Source organism: Mesoplodon densirostris, chromosome 8, assembly GCF_025265405.1.
Source record: "Mesoplodon densirostris isolate mMesDen1 chromosome 8, mMesDen1 primary haplotype, whole genome shotgun sequence".
NCBI lineage: Eukaryota > Metazoa > Chordata > Mammalia > Artiodactyla > Ziphiidae > Mesoplodon > Mesoplodon densirostris.
Genome location: NC_082668.1, coordinates 11,920,781 through 11,943,065, shown reverse-complemented (window position 1 = coordinate 11,943,065; position 22,285 = coordinate 11,920,781). Strand labels below are relative to the sequence as shown.

Genomic DNA, 22,285 nt, shown 5'->3' with positions numbered 1-22,285 from the left:
TATTTATTTTTTTTATACAGCAGGTTCTTATTAGTCCTTAGTCCCTGGTCCTTTTATTCAGATCTGTTTTCGCTACTGTGGGCTTATTACACCTCCATGTACATTTTAGAATGGTGCTTCTCACTTACTGTAGTTCTTGGTCATCCCTGGTGTGTATTGCTTCTGTCTTACCGCTAAAAGCACATTCTCAGCTCTCACTCCCAGGCCTCAAATGTCAGGCCATAGTGTGGGGTGAACATCCACGATTTGTAGGGTCCTGGTGAAAGTCATTGAGAGGTTTCAGAGTCAAGACACAGCATTGCCCCTGTTGTCTATTTGAAGACTATAAACCTGTTTAAAGTAAAACTCAAGACCCTTGCACTAGAGATGGTTCTTGACTCAATCAGTATTGCCTCGGCCATTCATAAACAACCTGTTTCCGTCAAACTTTTTGGTTTGACGTTTAGAAACTTGTAAACACCATAATTACTTCCTTTCATCTTGACCCAGCTTGGCTTCCTCCAAAGCAAATTGAGGTCACAGTGCTATTCTCTGGGTGCTGTGCAAATTAAGTTTGTTAGAATTTCTTAAATAGCTACAGTGTTGTTGGAAACACAAACTAGAATTAAATTAAAAGAGACCATATGTTATAGGAATATGGAAACCCAGAGAAGGTCTTTAGCCAGCCCAAAATCACACAGTCTGAAAAATAACTCAAGTCTTCTTGCTCTCTGTTTAGTTCCAATCCTTTCTACTTTATACCAGGGCCAAAAAACTCTTTTTGGAGAGTCAGAAAGTAAATATTTTAAGCAACTGCTCTCCTGGAAAAGCTGATAATGTCTTTACATCTTTAGATTCTTAGCTCGAGGGTCATACAAAAACAGGTGGTAGACCCGGTTTGCCCTGCAGGCTGTATTTCTACTCCTGCTCTAAACCACACCTATGAGATGTAAATTCTTGTTTCAGTCTTTTGGTGATAAGAGGCATATGAAAATAAAGTTAGAGCCCCAATGGAACAAGAGTCTGGTTGCATTTTACAAGCAACCACAGATGAAAATATGCTCCTGGAAAGAATCTAACTCTATATTATTTGAGAATCAGTTCTGAAGATGACTTGAGTAAATTGGATTCTGGTTCATTATACCTTCCACATTTTGAGAAATCTGTATGCTTTGGGGACTCTTAGGTACCAAACCACAAAATCAAGAATGGTAATTGGTGTGAAAATTCTTGATAACCTAGTAAAACACAATGTCTTAGTATTATAATCCCTTAAATATGCACACTTGGAAAGCATATCAGACATACCATTAATATTTCCAATGTTCTAGCAGAGAAGGCTTCTTCGATGGGGATTTTGTCATTCGCATCTTCTCTGGTTTAGACATATGCTGTTTGTCTCATACATTTTTTTTTTTTCGGCAAGCGGGCCTCTCACTGTTGTGGCCTCTCCCGTTGAGGAGCACAGGCTCCGGACGCGCAGGCCCAGCGGGCATGGCTCACAGGCCCAGCTGCTCCGCAGCATATGGGATCCTCCCGGACCGGGGCACGAACCCGCGTCCCCTGCATCAGCAGGCGGACTCTCAACCACTGCGCCACCAGGGAAGCCCTGTCTCATACATTTTAAAGGAAGTTGCATTTTCATGACAGCTTAGCATCCAAACCTTTTTTCTCTGTTTCTTGCTCTAAAGCCAGGTGACTATAGAGTGTGTTCAGAATTGTGTCTTTTTTCAGTTTTTATTCCGTAAGCCAGAGCCTGTAAAACACATTACAATCCTAAAGCTAGATCCTGGTATACGACTGGCTTTCCATTCTTCAAATGCCTATTCATTACGAATTATAGGCACTGGCTGTGTAAAGTGGAAAACGTGGCAAACATCTGTGTGTAGAGAACTTGAGAGTCACTGCCGAGCCCTCTGAAACATGGTCATGGCCATTGTTAGCTTCCTTCTCATTATGTAGCGCCCCATATTCTGAAGAGCTTTCTTGTAAACCCATAGAGTTCTGCAGTCTGGGCGTCTGCTTTAAGAACCTCTTATCACATCATTACCCAAGGGCACTATTTACCCACTCCACAAAAATGAAAAGCGTGCGTGAAAATACTTGTTTTCAGACTGACTCATTCTTGAATGTATGAAACTTGTATTCGAATTTTTGGGTTTGTTGTTGTTGTTTAGTTGTCTTAGAATGTAGGACTGAAATGAGAAATTAACATAAGCTAAACCTAAAACATAGACATTTCTCAGCAATGAATTTTTTTATATTTGTGGATAAGTCAACAGCCTACCATTCCCTCATAATCATCATTATTTCTTTTTTTTTTAAAAAAAAAGGAAAATTGTTATTATTGTTTCTTTTCCAGATTAGGAAGTAATGTACATGCATAAGTTTTAAAACAATTAAAGAAAGTAAAAAGTCAAATATGAAAGGCATATTTGAAAGGCATATCCCACCCCCAGTGATAATCATTTTTAACCATTTCATGTATATACTTCCAAAATTTCTACACATATACATATATGCTTCATACAAAAATGTGAAATATGACCATGCTGTTTAGCAATTTATTTTCTTCACTTAATGTCATATCTTCTCTCCGAGGTAATACATATGGATCTGCCTTGTCTTTTTATGTGTCTCCATAATACTCCACTGTACTGATACGCTGTAATGTATGTAACCAACCCCTTTTGAAATCTTGTGTCTTTTATGGGCAGATTTATACTCCCTCAGTTTTTCCTAGCTTCATGTAGGCAGGTATGCATTTTGTGACCTTGGCTTTCAATGACAGATGTTTGTACTACTCTTCTGATATTAAAATTTTAATTATGATAAAGCAAATAAGAGAGTGTTTACATGTTACAACATGGATGAACCTTGAGGACATTATGCTAAATGAAATAAGTCAGTCACCAAGAGACAAGTCATTTGTGCGTCCACTTATATGGGGTCCCTAGAGTTGTCAAATTCATAGTGACAGAAAAAATGATGGCTGTCAGGGGCTGGGGTGGGGGGACAGGGAGCTGTTGTTTGATGGGTATAGCATTCCACCTTCGCAAGATAAAAAGAATTCTGGAGATTGATTGCTCTATGTGAATGCACTTAATGCTACTGAACTGACACTTAAAAATGGTTAAAATGGGGGCTTCCCTGGTGGTGCAGTGGTTGAGAGTCCACCTGCCGATGCAGGGGACACAGGTTCGTGCCCCAGTCCGGGAAGATCCCCCATGCTGCGGAGCAGCTGGGCCCGTGAGCCATGGCCGCTGAGCCTGAGCTTCCGGAGCCTGTGCAAAAAAAAAATTGGTTAAAATGGTAAATTTTATGTTATGTATATTGTACCACAACCAAACATTTTTAGAAATAAGAGGATATGTAAAATATGATTGTATATATTTTATTTAATAAAAATGTAACATTTACTTATTAGTTACATAAACACCACCCTTACCTAGCAATTTCAATTATCTAGAAGATAATAAACAACCTGGACAAGACTACAAATCTCCTGAACTTTGTTTACAGCTGAGGCCTTCAGACTTTACCCAGAGTCTTTTTATTCTGAATTTGTAAGCAATTCTACCAAACTCTAGTTACCTGATTTCTTAATAACACATATGAAACAATTAGAAATGCAGCAAGAAATACAGACAGCTACAGGCAGCAAACCAACAGCAGAAAGAAGGAAAGGCAGAATGCCAATACCACACAAAAAAATCCTTCCTTAAAAAAAAAAAAGGATATTTAACAACTGAAGCCATATACTATGTTGTAGTCAAATGATATAGATGCAAATCTCTCTCTACATGTAATACCATCAATCAACAAATATTTCTTAATTATCAGTGACTTGCCAAGAATCCATTAGGATATGAAAATGTTGACAGTGACAGCAACAGTGTTTAGAGAAGGAAGATTATGCTACTTAAAATCTATTTACAAAGGCAGAGGAGTGTGTAATACAATGACAGGTGATCAAGGTTGGGAACTTTGAGGCATAAACTCCAGTTATCTAGAAATTAGACTTAGAACATTTCATGTTTCCCAATAACCCTGGGTCAAAATAAGACTTTTTTCAATCATCATATATGGATTAGTGACGTGACTTGCTACCTCACCCACTTTGCTCCTTTTGTAACGGAGCAATTCGTAAACATGGTACTCACCAAGCAGCCCGTGTGCAGGTTATAAAGGCATAGTTGCTAGTTTTAAACATTTGCAACAGGGTGTCTTGATTTTAACCACATTGTTTTGGCTATAGCCCTGTTGTATTTGGGTATTTGTGCCAAGAACCAAAGTTTATAGATTTGGGCTGTAGAAAATGCTGATATCAGACAGAAAAAAAATAATACTGTTGTACACTACAACACTACATGACGGTGAATTCTGGGGCTTTCCTCCCTTTTTCCAGGGAAGCTGTAAATTGTGAAAAATTATCAATATGTCATCTAGCAGTGTATTTACCATGTGAAGATTCAGAAATGAAACTTGTGGTTTCAGCAACTGAATTCAATAGCAGAGATCATTGTTCAAGAAAAGTGTGCTTGTATAAAAGACTTGATCAGTGCAGTCTCTGATGGGACCTCAGTATTTTTCTTTAGAGATGAAGTATTAAAATTTGGAGGCCTGGGGACTTCCCTGGCGGTCCAGTGGTTGGGACTTCACCTTCCAATTCCGGGGGTGAGGGTTTGATCCCTGGTCAGGGAGCTAAGATCCCACATGCCTCACGGCCAAAAGGCCAAAACAAAACAGAAGCAGTATTGTAACAAATTTAATAAAAACTTTAAAAATGGTCCACATCAAAAAATATGTTTAAAAAATATTTGGAGGCCTTCGAGTTAAACATTATTTTGGACATTACTGGCTTTGCTTGTTCCGTTGGGCAGCGTGTTTCTGCAAACAAGACTGTGCTTGCCGGAGGGCAGGAGATGCTCTCAGGGCTGCTGTGATAGCCACATTCATCCATTAAAATACACATTCAAACTCCCAGAGTAAATGACTTTTGAAAAACCTGAATGTGACTGAATAGCAACATTGTATAATGACTATAGCACAGCCCATGACAGTGCAGCTCTAATGAACCCTGACTCCCAAAGTCCTATTTACAGACAGCCACACCATTTTACTTGTCTGCATATATATATATATACATACATGCTGTATATAAATTGTGTGTGTATATATATATACATTATATACATAATTATTTTGAATTTGCCAGAATAGCTAAACCCCTTTTAGGGTTCTCTAAATGCAATCACACATTTGAAAAGATGTCATTTAAAAACACTGCCTTTCTTATTAGGATGTGATACTGATTATATCTCTGTCCTAAGAAAACTAATTTAAATGCACTTTTGTTGTTCTTTCTGTAGTCTTCATTCCAAAACTAACAATGAAGCAAGCTATCTAGATGCCTGCTCTGAACAAGCAAACTTTATTTCAGCAACAACACAAAGATATTTTTAATAGTATGAGAAAAGCAAAGCAAACATTAGGAATTCCTGGTGTGCAAATAGAATCATCTCAGAGAGCTCAAAAACATATCTGATGCTTAACAGTTAGAAATTTAGTGATCCGAATTTCAATTGTTTGCATTCTAAATTACGTTATTTTTGCCTACTTGTATTTTTTATTCTGAAATACAGAATTAACTTTAAAAATCCGTTTATCATATCCTTCTGTATTCCTGCAAAACAGATATCACCATTATAAAGAATTTCTCATCTTCTAATCAAAAATGAAATAGCATAGAATGAAATCTCTATCCTCTGACCCAGCTTTTCTCTCGTCTTTGCCTTTTCCTCTTACTCTGCTTTCCAGCTCATGCATTTATTCTTCTCTTAGTGCCCCTCCTATTTATAATACTACATTCTGCCAGCTAATGGATTTTTTTTCACCAGTGCTAATCCTAAGGACTCTGGTTAATTCTCCCATGGCTTTCTCATTTATCTGCTCCTAAGATTTTATTTACTTGGCATTAGTCATGTGGATGAGAAGAGATATTCAGTCAATCATTAAAATGTCTAAAATATCCACGTTTGTTTTTCCAGAGACATAGCTTACACTTTCTTATTTTTGTAGGATGTCTCACTCTAGCTGCTTATTCCCCTGCTTATCTCTCCATGGTCTGTTTTCAGAGCTGTGAAACATTGTATTACTCTTGATATTTGCCCAGTTTCATTTTTAACCTTCCTTCATCACTATAATTATAGTTATATATTTTATATAGTTATATAAATTACCCCTACCACCAATTTTATGTACCATCTTTATGTATTTAGCAACCTGTAATCTGCCTTTCATCTAGTCGACATATATTGAGCATCTACTGTTTGCAATTGTAGCCCCAGAGCTATCTAGGAGTACCCTATCCTTTGAGGTTTAAAACCACTTGAAATTCTTTGAATGCCATCTCAAATCCATGGGAAGTCCAAGTTCTGCCCAAGACTTCTGCAAATTCTGCATTTTCTTGGTAGCTTCTTCTTCTGATTTCCTGTACTTGCTAAAGACTGAATCTCCCAAGCATCTCAGTTTCCACTGTTCTCGTTCCATTCGTGGATCAGAGCAGGACAGAGAGCCACTTGTTCAATTTTCCCCAGAATAAGACAGTTTCATAGAACAAACTTAATTGAGGATTCAGAGACAGCAAAGGGGACTCCAACTGTATTCGTAGTATGGTATTTCTTACTCTGGGTGGTAGGCAAAGGGGTGTTTGTTACATTACTCTTTTTACCTTTCCATACATATGGACCACTCCCACCATTCTGGTGTGTCTAGAGGGCCTCGTTTATAAGCAGAGGGGCCCCTTATGTCATGTGCCACAGCTAAGGAGACAATTTCTCCCCTGGGAGAACTGCTCCTCCCCCCCAGACCTGCCCTGGGAACTGTCCCCACTGCCATAAACACAGAGACGAGTAAAGTGTGGCTTCCTATGAGAAGGTTTGTCAGGTGATAGAGGAAGACATGTAAACAAATACCTACAATGCAATTAGACATGTAATATGAGAGCAGTTATGCACAAAACAGAGGAGAGAGCCACTAACTACCTAGAGGATTTAGGGAAATCGTCTTCCAGAAAGAAGTAAACTTTGAACTGCTCCCGAATGAGCAAAGCTTAGCCAAGCAGGGTAAGGGGTGGTGAGAAGTGCGCATTCAGGCCAAAGAAGGACCATGTGGAAAAGCACAGGAATGGGAATGAGAGCGAGGGTGAGTGGTGGCCTCTGAGGCTGGGGAAATAGAGGGACCAGAATACAAAGAGCCTCATACATCTTGCTGATGGGCATCGTGCTGAGGAACAAATAATTTTAATAGAGGAAGTGATGTAATGCAATTTGGGGTATCTATTTAGGGTTGGTAATTAATCCCAACCATCTTCTATTTTAAAAATAAATGCTGTTTTCATTATTTCATAAATAGCACAGAGATTAGTATAATAGTTTTCCAGATGAGTCTTAGTTCCTGCTTCACGCTTGATATGCTGAGGAGATTCTCAAAGTGTGGTCTGGGGAACCCAGTCTTCTGGGCTGCTTGTTTCAAATGCAGATGCTAGGCCCTCAGACTTACTCGTGAGGAAGGGATCCTGGGAAAAGCATGCCTACCTGGAGCTCCAGGTAATTTATAGATACTAAAAGTTGAGAGCTGTTTTCCTAAATTTTAGTTGTAGTGCCATGAAACAAAAGAGAGAGATTTTTCTGAATCACAATTAGATTTGAATTGGTGCTATCACATAAGGATGCTAATCACAACAAATGCAACAAACCATCCAAAAGATTTATATTATACGTCTTCAAAAGCAAAATCAGGGTATCAGATTCTCTTCTTATGCTTTATAGAAAGTTATATTCATGACTTTTTGGCTTGTGTCCAACCCTAATCAAAATGTTAATTGGACAGCATCTACTATCCACTGTTATGGAGAAGACATTTTCAGAGGGGTGACCAACCTAAGCCAGGAATTGTGCCCGAGTGCAATTCAGCCATAAAGAATTCTCCTTCTCTATGGTGAGCTTACAGGTTTGTGGGCAGGAGAGCTTGTGTGCAGCACCATCTCTGTGCATGAAGTTTGCAGTCTCTCCAAAAGGCAGTCAGCTCCTCTAGCCAAGGGAAAATTAGAAGTTCCGGGCTCTAGATAAAATCTGGACCAACCTCAGAATCGGTATGAGATGGATAACCCTAAGGCCTCTTGCAGTCTTAATATTCCATGATTTATAACAAGGGAGAACGTAGGTCTCCACTACCAGCAACTGAGCTCTCAGGCAACCTCCAGATTTATTTTTGTCTCAGAGAATTGTCAGCTTGAGGTTTCTTCATCATGTGTCTGAATCATTTTTCTTAAAATTTTCCTGTGTTTATTCTGACCGGGTTTTTTTTTTCCACTGGGAAGTCAGAACTAAATTGGTAGTTTTCCAAATTGAAGGAAAACATCACTTAATATGAACTTAGAATGCTTCTTTGTTTGAGAATACAATAAATTATAGAACCTTAAATGTAAAGGAACAGGAAATTTTCTGTTTTTGAGGTGAACTTTCTTTTTTATTGTTCTGGGTGAACTTTATTTTTTTACTATTAATTTTTAGCAACATAAAGTATGCAGATAGTAAAAAATAATAGTGATAATGATAAAATACTTGTAATATGAAAGACAGAACAAAAACAAAGTCCCTCTTCCGGTTACCCTCTCCCATGTTCCCCTCCACAGAGGCCACCACTTTCAATTATTGTGTCGATTTCTTCCATTTATTCACCTCCATGTTTCTGAAAAACGGTCTTATAGAGTTACTTCTCAGTGTGCCACTTTTGACATTATCTATTGACTTGCAGTTTGGTAGGGGAGGACTCTCCCATGACCCACCTCCCTCCTTTTCCTCAAATCTTCTCAACACGCTTGTATCGTAACTTTTGATTAAATCAGTAGTGCATGATTTTGGAAATTTTGTCCACGGCTGAGCCACTACTTTTCATGTTTGTAGACTTTCTTGGACAAACTTTTGTTTTTCCCAAAGTCTTCAAATTTCCTACTGTCTTACTTGTCAGACAATTTTCTTGTTTCCTCGGTGTCCCCTTGGGGCCCCAATCTGGGTCAGGTGTACCATCTGGTTCCAATCTGGGTCAGGTGTACCATCATCATCTGAGACTGTCATTCTGAGTTAGGTCCCTCTCCTGGATCCCATATCTTTCCCTTTTCCTGACCTAATTCTCTTTTTTGGTGGAGCACATCTTCCTGTAGTTTACTATGAAAGTGTGCCTGGAAGGTAATATTTTTGTTCATTACACATCTGAAAATGTCTGTCTTCTCAAACTTATGTATCATTTGGTGAGTATAAAGTGTGGGTTGCAAATCAATTTCCCGCAGAATTCTGAAGGCCTCAAGCCATATGTCCCTCGTGGCCTTGCTGTTGACACATCCAATGCCTTTTGGACTTCAAGGTCTTTGTATGCGACTGTTTCTTGTTGCCTGTTTACTCCTAGGATCTTGGTTCCCAGCGTTCTGTGTTGTTATGATAATGTGCCTCAGATGTGTGTGTTTGTGAGAAGAAGACATTTCGTAGGCCCTATCAATCTGAAAATTTATTTTTTTCACTCGAGAAAATTGTTTCTTGTCATTATTTTTTTAATAATTTCCTCCTTTCTATCTTCTCTCTTTTACCTTTCCGAAACTCCTGTTGGACAGACACTGGACATCCTGGATTGATCTTCAAACCTTAGCTTTTTTCTTACTATTCACCTCTCTTCCTTTTGTCCTATTTTCTAGGAAGATTTCCTGAATTTCTCCTTCATCATTTCCATCAAACTTGCAATTTTACTTCAGCCCCCTGTATTATTTATTGCTGCCTAAAAAGTCATCCTACAATATTGCACTTTAAGGCATCAAACACTGGTTATCTCATACGTTTTCTGAGGGTCAGGGATCTGGGAGCAGCTTAGCGGGTTGGTACTGACTCAGAGTCTCCCATGGAACTGCAGTCAAGCTATAGACTGGAGCAGTAGTCATCTAAGGCTTGACAGAGTTGGAAGAGAAGCTTGAAAATAGGTCATTCACAGGATCGTTCCTCAATATATGGGCCTCTTCCTAAGGCTCCTTGACTTATCAAGGCAACTGGCTTCCCAAGGCAAGTAATCCAAGAGAGAGAGCAGACGGCACAATGTCTTTTTATGACTTATTCTCAGAAGTGACATAACATCCCATCTGCCTTATTCTATTTGGTTATACAGACCAACCTTGGTTCAGTGTGGGAGGGGACCACACAAGAGCACAGACACCAGGACGAGGTATCGCTGGGGCCATTTTGGAGGCTGGCTACCACAGCTCTGTTCCAACTTTTGTTGTTTCTTTTCTCTTTCTCCTCTGTGTGTGCCAAGCTTTTGAGGGCTGCCTTTCTTGGGAGTCCTCCAGGACCCCAATCCAAATAGTGTTAAAATGGTGTTTCTTGGTTCATGCTCCCTTTTCTGTACAGGAGCCAGTCTCCCAGGTACCACAGGAGGCTTCAGACTCAGTCCAGCCACCTAAGGCTTCAGCCTCTCCCACTGCTGTATGTTGCCATGCCATTTTGCTCAACGGAAACATGCATCTTGTTTTTTGAGTTTGTCTGTTTTATTTTCTATTTTTATATCTTATCTTTTATTGGAACAGAGACTATGTGCCAATGTATTCATAAGTGTACCATCCCACTTGACTTGAAGATTGCACTCACCTCCATCTTCCAAAAATTAATTGACACTTTCTTAATCTTGTTTTGTCTTCTCACCTATTTTACTTGTCTTGCGGGTTGATACTTTTAAAATTCTTTATCCATCATCTTATTCTGGTGTTCAAAAGGAGAGGACACATACGAAGTTATTTAAGCAACTGTCTTTCTGGATTAACTCTCATATGAGTGAGCCTGTTTTTCCTGCTTTTTTTCAGAATAGTATTGCTACTCAAGCAGTGTCCGTATTTCCAGATAATGTGACATCGGAATCTTCCCTAGAATCCAAAGGCGGCTTCCATTTGGAAAAGTGGCCTTGTCTTATGGGTGACCCTCAGCTTCTTCTTTCTTTCATACTTTTAAGTTCACGGATACAGCTTCTTCTTTCTTTCATACTTTTAAGTTCACGGATACAAAATAGATTTTTCCTTAAAATGTCTTACATTTCTGTGATTAAGTACCAGGTTTCTAAGAACTCTTAACAACCCTCCCAGAACCAAAATGGAAAAATGTAAAACTTTTAAATGCACTTTAGATTCGCCATTGACAATTGGTGTAGTTAGCCAAGTAACAGCTTGTGGAAGTGGTGGAAGGCATGTGGTCATTCTCCACATGGACAAGGGCTAAGGGCAGCTTCTCCCAGGAGATTTACTCCCATCTGAAGCAGCACATGCTGGAAAGATCAACCAGAACCCTGAAGTGCCTGGTTCAATTGTCAGTTAACAGGTAAAATCCTATTAAGTGCTTATTCACTGATTATCAAATGAAAATGGGAGAACTGAGTTTTGTATACAAGCTACATTTTATTTTTTTTAAACAGTATTATCAAAGATATTATCTGAAAGACCTGGTCCTATGCCCAGGCAAACCAGGCATGCAAACTAAGGGACCCCATCTCCCAACATGTGTCTCCACCTGTGGGTCTGAAGTTGGAACTTTCTACCATTTGTGGCATTTGTGGCAGGGGTTTGTGTGTTTGTGTGTGTGTTAAAAGACATTGGTTCTTGAAAGATGCATCAGATTTTTAAAAATTAATTCATTAGCATGCCTTATGCAGTATGAAATTAACTTGCTGTCACCTCTCAAACAGAAAACCATGCTGCAATACGTCACTAAGCAAATAGTGGCCAGCCAGAGGGGATGGGGGCAGAGAGAGGGGGCAGTCATGCCTAGTTTAGCGCTTCACAGAGTCATATCTGTGTAGACTTTCATCAGACTAAGGCAAATGAAAAAAATAAGAACAGTGTAGAGATTTTTTATGAAGAAAAAGTTATTTGTTTTCATTTTAAAAGAGCATCTTGTACTCTGTGAGCATTTCCTTGCTTCCTTCATAGTTTTTTAAGTAATTCATTTATTTTTACAGAATGACGACAGTGGTAGATGACAGATTGGTGAATGAGAGGGTAGATTTGTTTGTTTGTGTTTGTAGGTGGCCATTGCCCTTACAGAGCAAATTATAAATAGCTCAGTCCTAGGTTTGTGTCCATTAAAAAATATATATTTTATTTTACATCTCTGTAAATTCCAAAGCACTAGGAACTTTTGGATTAGATGATCTTCAGGGTTCTTCCAGTCCCAAAATTGCATTATCTTGGGCTTAAGTGTGATGGGGGGAAAAGCAAAAAAGGGAGGGATGGGAGGAAAAGAGACAAATTCCTGTCTGACATTTGGAGGCAGAAAAACCATCTCTTACCAGAGCTCAGAGCTGATAAATTCCTTAGCTTCTCTTTTAATGTTTTTATGTAACTTTTGTACTGCCACAAAACATATAATCAAGATAATTTACACCAGGGGTTAACAAGCTTTTTCCATAAAGGGTCAAGAGGCAAAATCAAGGATATTATGTTGATACCTACATAACAAGACAGACAACAAATACCCACAAATATTTTAGTGATGATACACCAAACTTTATTTACAAACACCAAAATTTGACATTCACATAATTTTCATGATACAAACTATTATTTTTCTTTTGATTTTTGTTTTCAATTATTTGAAAATATGAAAAACATTCTTAGCTCACAGGCTATACAGAAAAAGAGGGCAGACTGGATTTGACCTGTGGACTGCACTATGCCAACCCAGCTGATTTCATGAACAACCATGTTATGCTTATTGCTGGGATTTTATTACATCCTTGCAATGCAGTGACGAGATGAGGGCAGGAGATGTGCATTCTCTCTCCCCCAATGTCTCGGTAGCCCACAGAGCCGGTCAATAATGACACAGGGCATAGGGTTGAGAATATGGCATGGGTCAACCGCCCTGGGTTCAGATTCCCCAGCTCTGTTCCTTACAACCTGTAGCCTCTTAATCTCCCAGTTGTCTTATCTGGAAGAAGGGACTAATAATAGCATCTGCTTCACAGAACTGTTATCACATATCAATCGGATCACGCACTAGGCAGTGCGCCCTGAGCAGCGCTCACAGAATGCTGCCTCCTGGTATCATTAGAGTCCTGATCGAAGTTCAGTTTCTCCACAGCATCCTTTACATAGGATACTGTAGAGTCTATTAATCTTACATGAATGGCAACGGCCTCATAGCCTTACTGAACTCAAAACATTTTAGGGCAAGAAAAATAAACATATATGGGCTTCCCTGGTGGCGCAGTGGTTGAGAGTCTGCCTGCCGATGCAGGGGACGCGGGTTCGTGCCCCAGTCCGGGAAGATCCCACATGCCGCGGAGCGGCTGGGCCCGTGAGCCATGGCCGCTGAGCCTGCACTTCCGGAGCCTGTGCTCCGCAACGGGAGAGGCCACAACAGTGAGAGGCCCGCGTACCACAAAAAAAGAAAAAGAAAAACCTGGGAGTTAATGATTATAGGTATAAAGGCCACTCACGGCTTTATGTGAGTTTATTCCCCAGTGGACCAAGATATGTCTGATTGCCACCTTCTTAGTCAGAGCCAGTAATCTGTACGTTTGCTGTCATCCAGAAAATCAAAAACGGTGGCTGGTTTACAAGTCTAGACTGGCGTTGTCTCTTAGGAAGTAGCAGTCGCAGTGAGATCCCTGTGATACACAAGTGCGGGGACAGTGGCTCCTGGGCTGGGAAGAAGGGGACACTGCAGAAAGCAGCACATGGATGTCGGCCTCGGTCACTGGAGGGCAGGCTGCCAAGGCTCACATTTGGTTGCTTAAGGCAGACGCGGATGTAGGGACCCTGCAAAGAACAGAACTGGAGTCTGTCTGGCACCGCCAGGCCCGCAGTCTGTCAGCTCTTCTTTTCACACACAGAAACTTTGGCCTCAGGCTATTGGCTGGGCAGGGGGGTCAATAATCATAATGCAAAATCAACAGAGCTGCTCAGTAGAGTGTTAACCAGCTTTGAACGCTGCCAACTTCCCCTTCTGCTAACCAGGCTGGGCTGCGTGGTAGGGAGGGGAGCCTGGAGGGAGGGCTGGGAAGGCCACGTCTGTTGCACAGGGATGCACAGAAACTGGGCCTGCGATGCTTTGAGAGTAGAAAGGGGAAACATCCAAGCTCATTTGGAAATTGTGTCCTGGCTTATTCATGAACAATTTTTTTTTCTTTTTTTTTTTTTTTCCGGGAACGCGGGCCTCTCACTGTTGTGGCCTCTACCGTTGCGGAGCACAGGCTCCGGACACGCAGGCTCAGCGGCCATGGCTTCATGGGCCCAACCGCTCCACGGCATGTGGGATCTTCCCAGACCGGGGCACGAACCCGTGTCCCCTGCATTGGCAGGCGGACTCTCAACCACTGCGCCACCAGGGAAGCCCTCATGAACAAGTTTTAAAATGTATGTGCATAATTAGATCCTTTATTAGCTTTAAGAGTAAAAATTAGGTAATTTTTTTACTGCCTGCCAGTGCTGAAGGGATGTAAAGATTGTGAGACCCAGTTCCTACTTGCAGACTAGTAAATGTAATAAGCCCTCAGCTCATGGGCATTTAAGTAGCAATGTTAAGTTAATATATTAGTAATAGCCCACCTTATGGATAGCCCTCTGTAACAGCTGTAAGGGAGGAAAAAGTTTTCCTAGACCCTCTTAGGGTTCCTAGCTGGGTCTGAAAATTAAACCGACAAAAACAGATTAACAGGAGAAAAGCATACACATTTTTTTAAAATTTTTTACATGTGCATGGGAGCCTTTGCAACAGAATGAAGATCCAAGGAAGTGACCAGAGGAGGAAGCACTTAGACCTTTCAGGCAAAGAAACAGTAAATTTGTGAAGAATTGATAAGACAAAGAGGTTTGGGCTAGAGGTAGTAAATGGTGAAGGAGTAACTAGGAGATAAGGGCTAGTTTAATGAGGTTTATATGCAGATTCCTCTAGTGCTATCTCTGGGCTAAGATTCTGTCTTTATTAAAAGGAGAATTTATTTCCTGAATTTAGGCACAAAAGAGGGGAGCTTTTTCTTCATTTAGTGTTTCTTAATTATCTTCAATTCAAAATAATATTTGTATATCAAAGAGGCAAATTTGGGGGTGACACATTCTGGTTTCCTTCACAGCCCTCAGTAGGCATCCTATGTACCCTTCTAAGTGCTTTACCAGTGTTAACCTATTTGACCCCATTTTACAGATGTGGAAACTGAGGCACCAGAGATCACCTAAAGTCACACAGGTGGCTTGGCAGAGCTGGCATTTAGACCCAGGAAATCTGCCCTGGAGCCAGTGCCCTTTACCTTTCTGCCACACTGCCCCCGAACAGAAGGCAGTGTGCAGGTGATACACGGGCAATACATGGTCACGATGGGAGTTGAAACAGAGAGAAAAGTGTGAGAGCTGATTGATTAGCGTTCCCAGAAGTGCTTGCTGCTTTTGTAATATATTTGATCTGCCACCTTTCATTTTTAAGCATCAAATACAATTGATGTTTCAAACCTCAATATTTATTTTATTAAACAAATAAAACATTGTTTCTGTGCTCAGGTACAAATCATAATTGGTTAATCAGCTAATATAGTCAGTAAACTCTAAGAGGACTATTAACAAATACTACTTAATCCATTTGCAGTTTAACAAAAATACTTTTTAATCTCTCTGACAATTGCTTAGGACCCATTATTTGGCACTGGACAAACGACTTCAGGAGGAAATGTCTGGGAAGGCGGTGGCTAGTTTGGAAAAAAAAATATCAGAAATTAGCATGTATGTCCTTTGGCACAGGATTGTGCAGCCAAAAAGGAGAGTAGCAGCCCCCAGTGACTGAATCTGCTACTGAATGCAGGACACTCTGCTGGCACCGTATTGACCTATAGAGATTATACTGGGTTGGCCAAAAAGTTCGTTCCGGTTTTTCCGCAAGATGTTATGGAAAAACCGGAACGAACTTTTTGGCCAACCCAATTGCTTCCTTTACAGGTGAGGTAACTTGGAAGGATTAAGTAATTTGTCCAAAGCTCCAGAGAGTAACTGGCAAATCTGGAAATAGATCCCATACAGATCTGGCAGAAGGCATGTAATTTCTGGACTTCATAGGCTTTTAAGATTCTCTACCACCAAAGTTTATTTTGCATCCTAAGTGAGGTCATAAAAAAATGAATGTGATTATTAAATGAATGGCTCTCACAAGTTCAACTGTTTAATATGCAATGGTGCTAAAACGTCATGTAATCCTGGATCACTTCCTGATGTGTTAATGGTTAGCAGGGGGAGAAAAGCCATAAAATCATTATTAAGAGCTTTCTGCTCGTGACAAATGATTTCTCACTTCATTAAGTTACATGGAAACTAAGAGGTACTTTATTGTTGGAAGAGGAAAAATCATTAAAATGTTGCTTAAGAAATATCTATCATTATGCTTTCTTAAGAGTTCATAGCATTTGGCCATACTGGTTTTCAAGTGATTTAGCATTTGAGTAGTAATTAATGGGTTATATTCCATTAATATAATCATGGTGTTTTAAAAGGGAGTCCAAAAAAGTGGATCAAACTCAACAAAAATGAAAATATGGCCACTATTATCTTCTAGTCAAATAACCTATCTGAATTATTGAATTATTAAAACACATTTGCAAAGTTAAAAATTTATTTCAAGAAAAGCAGCACAATTAAGAGAAATGGATCTCTTGAGTCTGGGGCTGCTGTCATCATCACCCAAAAAAAGGGAAGTGCTTTATTTCACATGGCCCTCTGCTCAGCTGTCTGCAGCACTTGCTTCTAGAGAAGCAGCTGAACATCTGCCAGAGAGCTGCCCAGACCATAATTTTGTGTTTATTCAATCAGGTGGAGCATCCACATGTCAGCAAAATTGTCACAGCCTCTGAAATCCTAGTCAGTTCCATTGTGCAGATATATAGGCAGGCGATGCCTTGCCAGTTTCACTGAAAATTAAAGTTGGAAAAATTTTGGAGAAGTTCTGCTCACCTGGGCACAGAAACACAGCCCTAGACCTGGCTCTGGAGTCTTGCCAACAGGGCTGAACATCTACACCATGGATGACACTGCAAATGAGTAGATAATACAGTAGACCCTCTCTCAATGACTCTCCTTTTAACTTTCAGCAACTGACCAGAACTCTCCATACCTTCTATACGATAGACCAGTTGATGCCCACTGTCTGCTTCCCCCTTGACACCCATAGGCTTCCCTAACACACTGACATATGCCCCCTCCATGGTGGAGCTTTATGATTGCCAAGAGTTAGCTGCTTCTGCCAGTTGTACTTATTATTATAACAAAGTCATCTAATTAAATATTAAATAACAAATTGGTTAAATACAAATGCATAAAAAAGACATGTTTCTCTCAAACTTACGGTTACCGGGGGGATGGGTGTGGGGAGGGACAGATTGGAAGTTTGGGATTGACAGGTACACACTGCTATATTTAAAAAGTAAATTAATAAGAAAATTCTTAAAGACATGTTTCTGTAAAAACTAGGTTGGAAGATTTGAAAAGATAAAATTGATAGAAAACTGCTATTCAATTAAGTGTGTCTGAGAAAACATTTTAAAAGTTAGAGGGAGGGACTTCTCTGGTGGCGCGGTGGTTAAGAATCTGCCTGCCAATGCAGGGGACACGGGTTCGAGCCCTGGTCCAGGAAGATCCCACATGCCACAGAGCAACTAAGCCAGTGTGCCACAACTACTGAAGCCTGTGCGCCTAGACCCCTGTGCTCCACAAAAAGAGAAGCTTCCACAATGAGAAGCCTGCGCACCCCAACAAAGAGTAGCCCCTGCTCACCACAACTAGAAAAAGCCTGTGCGCAGCAAGGACGACCCAACACAGGCAAAAATAAATAAATAAATTTATTTTTTTAAAAAAGTTAGAGGGAAACATGGATTCGTATCTAGAAGGACTCTATACTCAGATTGCTCCACAAGCATCTTTAAGCAATTGGCCTGTTTCAAAGAAACTCAAACTGGAAATGTCGGTGCTGCATTATGCATGTGACTTAGCAAGAGATGCCCTACACCTCTCAATAGCAGACCCATTCCCAAAGAAAAGACCTGGGCCCTATTTCACAACATTGAATTGTTGTGCATTTATATGTTTTAAGTTAAAATAAAATGCTTGGGCTTCCCTGGTGGCGCAGTGGTTGAGAGTCCGCCTGCCGGTGCAGGGGACACGGGTTTGTGCCCCGGTCCAGGAAGATCCCACATGCCGCGGAGCGGCTGGGCCCGTGAGCCATGGCCACTGAGCCTGCGTATCCGGAGCCTGTGCTCCACAACAGCAGAGGCCACAACAGTGAGAGGCCCGCATACTGCTAAAAAACTAAAAATAAAAAAATAAAAATAAATAAAATGCTTAACGTGTTCACGTTTCTTTTGTTAGTTTGTTTTTGATTCCTCACTTTCACTAACTTTTTCAACTAACCGACCAGCTGGCTCCAAACCATTAAATAAGGCTTCCACCTTTGTGTGAAAACAATGAAACCAAATACAAACAAAAGCTAAATATGTCACCCCTGAAGATTCAAGCAAACTCAAGGGCAATAACGTAAAAATTCAGGTGCCATGGTTTTGATGACAAAGAACAAGGATCAAAGTTGCTGTCGGTGTTGATGGGCGACCAGTCCCCAGGCAAGAGGGAATTCAAAGGAGCAAGGGCTGACACGCAGAGTCCCATGCCTGACCTCTGGGTGCAGCCGTGTTGGCTCTAAAGCTTCTTGGATCTGTGACAGTCACTTGTTAAGATCAGACCTCATGTATTGATTCTATGTGAAATCATTGATTAAGACCAAATCTCTGGTATGAAATAAAAGATTTGTGGGACTTCCCTGGTGGTCCAGTGGTAAAGAATCCACCTTCCAATGCAGGGGACGTGAGTACGATCCCTGGTCAGGGACCTAAGATCCCATATGCCACAGAGCAACTAAGCCTGCACGCCACAACTATTGAGCTCGCGCGCCTCAGCGAGAGAGAAGGCAGCGCCCGCAATGAAAGATCCTGTGTGCTGCAACTAAGACCCGACACAGCCAAAAATAAATAAATAAATAAATAAAATAAGTAAATATAAAGTAAAAAAAGATTTGTTAAAAATTAAATAGCTTTTCATTTTCTAATGGTCATCAAGGGCCTTGTAAAGCTGAAGATCTTGTTTAAAAACTAGTAACTCTAAGTTATTTTATGAATGTTGCTTCCTTAGGTTTGGAAATAATGTTGTAATTGGCTAAGAATATACTCTTGTTTTGGGGAGATGCATGCAGAAGTATTAGGGGTAAAGTGTCATGGTGTCTACAGTCTACTTTTGAATGGTTTGGCAAGGAAGTGTGTGTGTGTGGCGGGGGGGGAGAGAGAGAGAGAGAGAAAGTGAGAGCTGTAAAGGCTGGGAAGGCATGTTAACAGTTGGGAAACCTAGATGAGAAGATACATAGGTGTTCATTGTACTGTTTTTCAATCTTCTGAAGATTTAAATTTTTTCCAGAAAAAAATTTATATCCAAGCAAGTAACAACTAATTAGCCTTGTGTTAATTTTAACATGTGTTAAAATAGCCAAAGCTGCTAGTTTCATTCTCTCCCACTTCAATCACAGTTGTTCAGAATTCATACATATAGAATCTATATACATTTATATAGGAAATATCTTAGTCATGGCAGCCCAACAACAGCCATAGACATCACATGCATTGAAATTCCAGGGCCAAACTGGATGTAAACAAATTACCAGCACTCCATCCATTCACTTATCCATTCAGTCAATCCACAAGCATTTGTTCAGGACATATTATATGCCCCAGTTGCCATTGTGAACAAGACTGGACAATTCCTCCTCTCCTGGGGCTTAGGGTCATCAAGGAAAATATACATTAAACATATAACTGCAAGTGGCCCAGAGGAGCATATAAGAAGGGGGACCTGACCTAGTTTGGAGGAGTTCAGCAAACATTTATTTGTTCAAGCTAAGGTTGAAAGATTCCCAGTAGTACAGAGTGACTATGACTTACTCTAAGAAATAAAATTAAGATGACCTCCATGCATCTTCTTTGGAGTTAGAGGCCTGCCCAGTTGCCTCCTCTTACCTGTGGTCCAGAGATGCGTGGAATCCAGGTGTTGTGTGGTGTCTGGGAGGCAGAAGAATCAGAGATGCTCATGGTCTCTGACCATGTAAAACAGTGGCCACACTGCTGTGTAAACTTGAGCCCCAGCTCCTTGCCCAGGTTGAACTTCCTCGCCCCAGTATCTGGTCCCCTTGGGTGTAGCACTTGGACTTTCCTTCCCGAGGCTCTGCTGCCTCTTCCAGACACCATGTGGGAGCATCTTGCTGGTCCTTCCACTCTTGGGTCCAACGGTCAACAGGTCCCTACACTCCAGAAACAGAAGCTAGGAGAAATCTTGTCTTCAGGCAGCTTTTGCTTTCAGTCCAGTGACAAAAGCACCCCTAAAGTGAGGGGCATACAAGCCTGCCTACTTTCCTGGGATGAGAGAAAAAATGGCATCATAAGCAAAAAGCGGATGTGCAAATGAGTGTCTCAAATGGCATAGTGTTCAGAAATCTTCAGAGAATTAGCTCTACCTTACAGACTGAGATTTTAGCTATTGGTTTAGATTGGTAGCATCAGCATCACCCAGGGGACCTATTTTGATTACTGAGACCAACACCAGGATTATTGATTCAGTGCATCTAGGGTAGGGCCGAGAATTTGCATTTCTGAGAAGTTTCCAGATAATGCGGATGCTGCTGGTCTGGAAATCCACACTTTGAGAACTACTGCTTTAGTAGATATTAGCATACTAGTAAACTAAATTAGTATACTAGATTTAGTATATACTTAGTATACTTAAATATGTGACTGAAATGAACACTAAAGTTTAAAAACCTAGAAAGACAAGATTAAAATAATTAAGCTAGGTATGACTTAATAACCCCAAGCATCTGGGAGGAAAAGAGGAAACATTGAGTCTTCTAAAAAAAACCAAATAGCCAACCCTTGGGGAAAATATAGACTTTCCTTTTCAGTTAATTACTTTCCATTCATATAAATTGAGATGCGTGTAAATGTGGTGAGGATCAATGATGAGTGTATGAAAATTACTATGGACTCCCCTTTCTTGAATAACAGCATAGCCTACTGCCCTCAGCTCAGAAAATATATTCAATTAAAGATGTTTGTGTATTCTTATTTTGATTGCACAAACAGGGTCCCCACTTTGGGAATATCTGAGGCAATTTCTTTTTCTTTTTCCTACCAGCCAGCACATCTCCTAGCCTTGCACTGCCTCTGCTGTCAATTAATATTTTTTCCTGGGGAAAATAAACTGACTTCCAGTCAATATTAACACCGCCCCCCAAAAGATAAATATATAGCTATAGAAGGTGTGTCAAAAAATTTTTAAAATCCACTGTTTGAATCTATTTCTCTTTGTTCCTCTGCTGGCAGAGAGGAATTTTAAAATTGACCTTCATTAGAGTCGGCGTGTGCAGAGATGTGAAAGCTGGGCCTGTAAGTGTGTCAAAGTGACTAGTTAGATGGGTAAGAGTTCCCAAGTTCACAGCTAAATTTTTGGGTTTGTTTTTTAATAAGAAAAAGCATTTTGATATTAGCTTCAGTGAATTAGTTTGTTCTTTAAAATACGTGATGGGTACTGATAATCTTTTCTCAGTATTGAACATTATTTCAGGAAAAGAAAACCTTAGAATTACCTATAGAAGATATCACCAATTAATATACACAAATACATATATGTTAATTTTGCTGAACCCAAGAAATTTGCAAACATTAGACCACTTTCTGCCTACAACAATGGAAATTTCATATGGTTCAACTATATATATATATATATATATATATATTTATTTTATTTTATTTATTTATTTAACCATTGTTTAATTGAAGTATAGTTCATTTACAATGTTGTGTTAGTTTCAGGTGTACGGCAAAGTGATTCAGTCATATATATGTTTTCTTTTTCAGATTCTTTTCCATTTTAGGTTATTACAAGATATTGAATATAGTTCCCTGTGCTATACAGTAGGTCTTTGGTTCAACTATATATTGTTCTGAAAAAAAGGAGAGTTAACTTGGTTTCTTGCATAAATAAATTACTTGAAATTCCTAAATACAATAAAAATGATGTACTCTCAACAGTTCTATATACATCTCACTTTTCTACTCTTTCTATTGATAAATTGCTACAGTATCACAGGGCTCCTGCTAAATAGTGTTTGATGCTCAAAGAACAGAAAAATATGTTTGCTTTTGTTCT

General features: G+C 40.0%; 1 protein-coding gene across 1 annotated transcript in view; it reads left to right on the top strand.

The window, feature by feature from the left end:
• COL4A3 (collagen type IV alpha 3 chain) overlaps positions 1-22,285 on the top strand; it is a 139,718-nt gene that overhangs the window by 45,292 nt on the left and 72,141 nt on the right. The window lies entirely within an intron of this gene.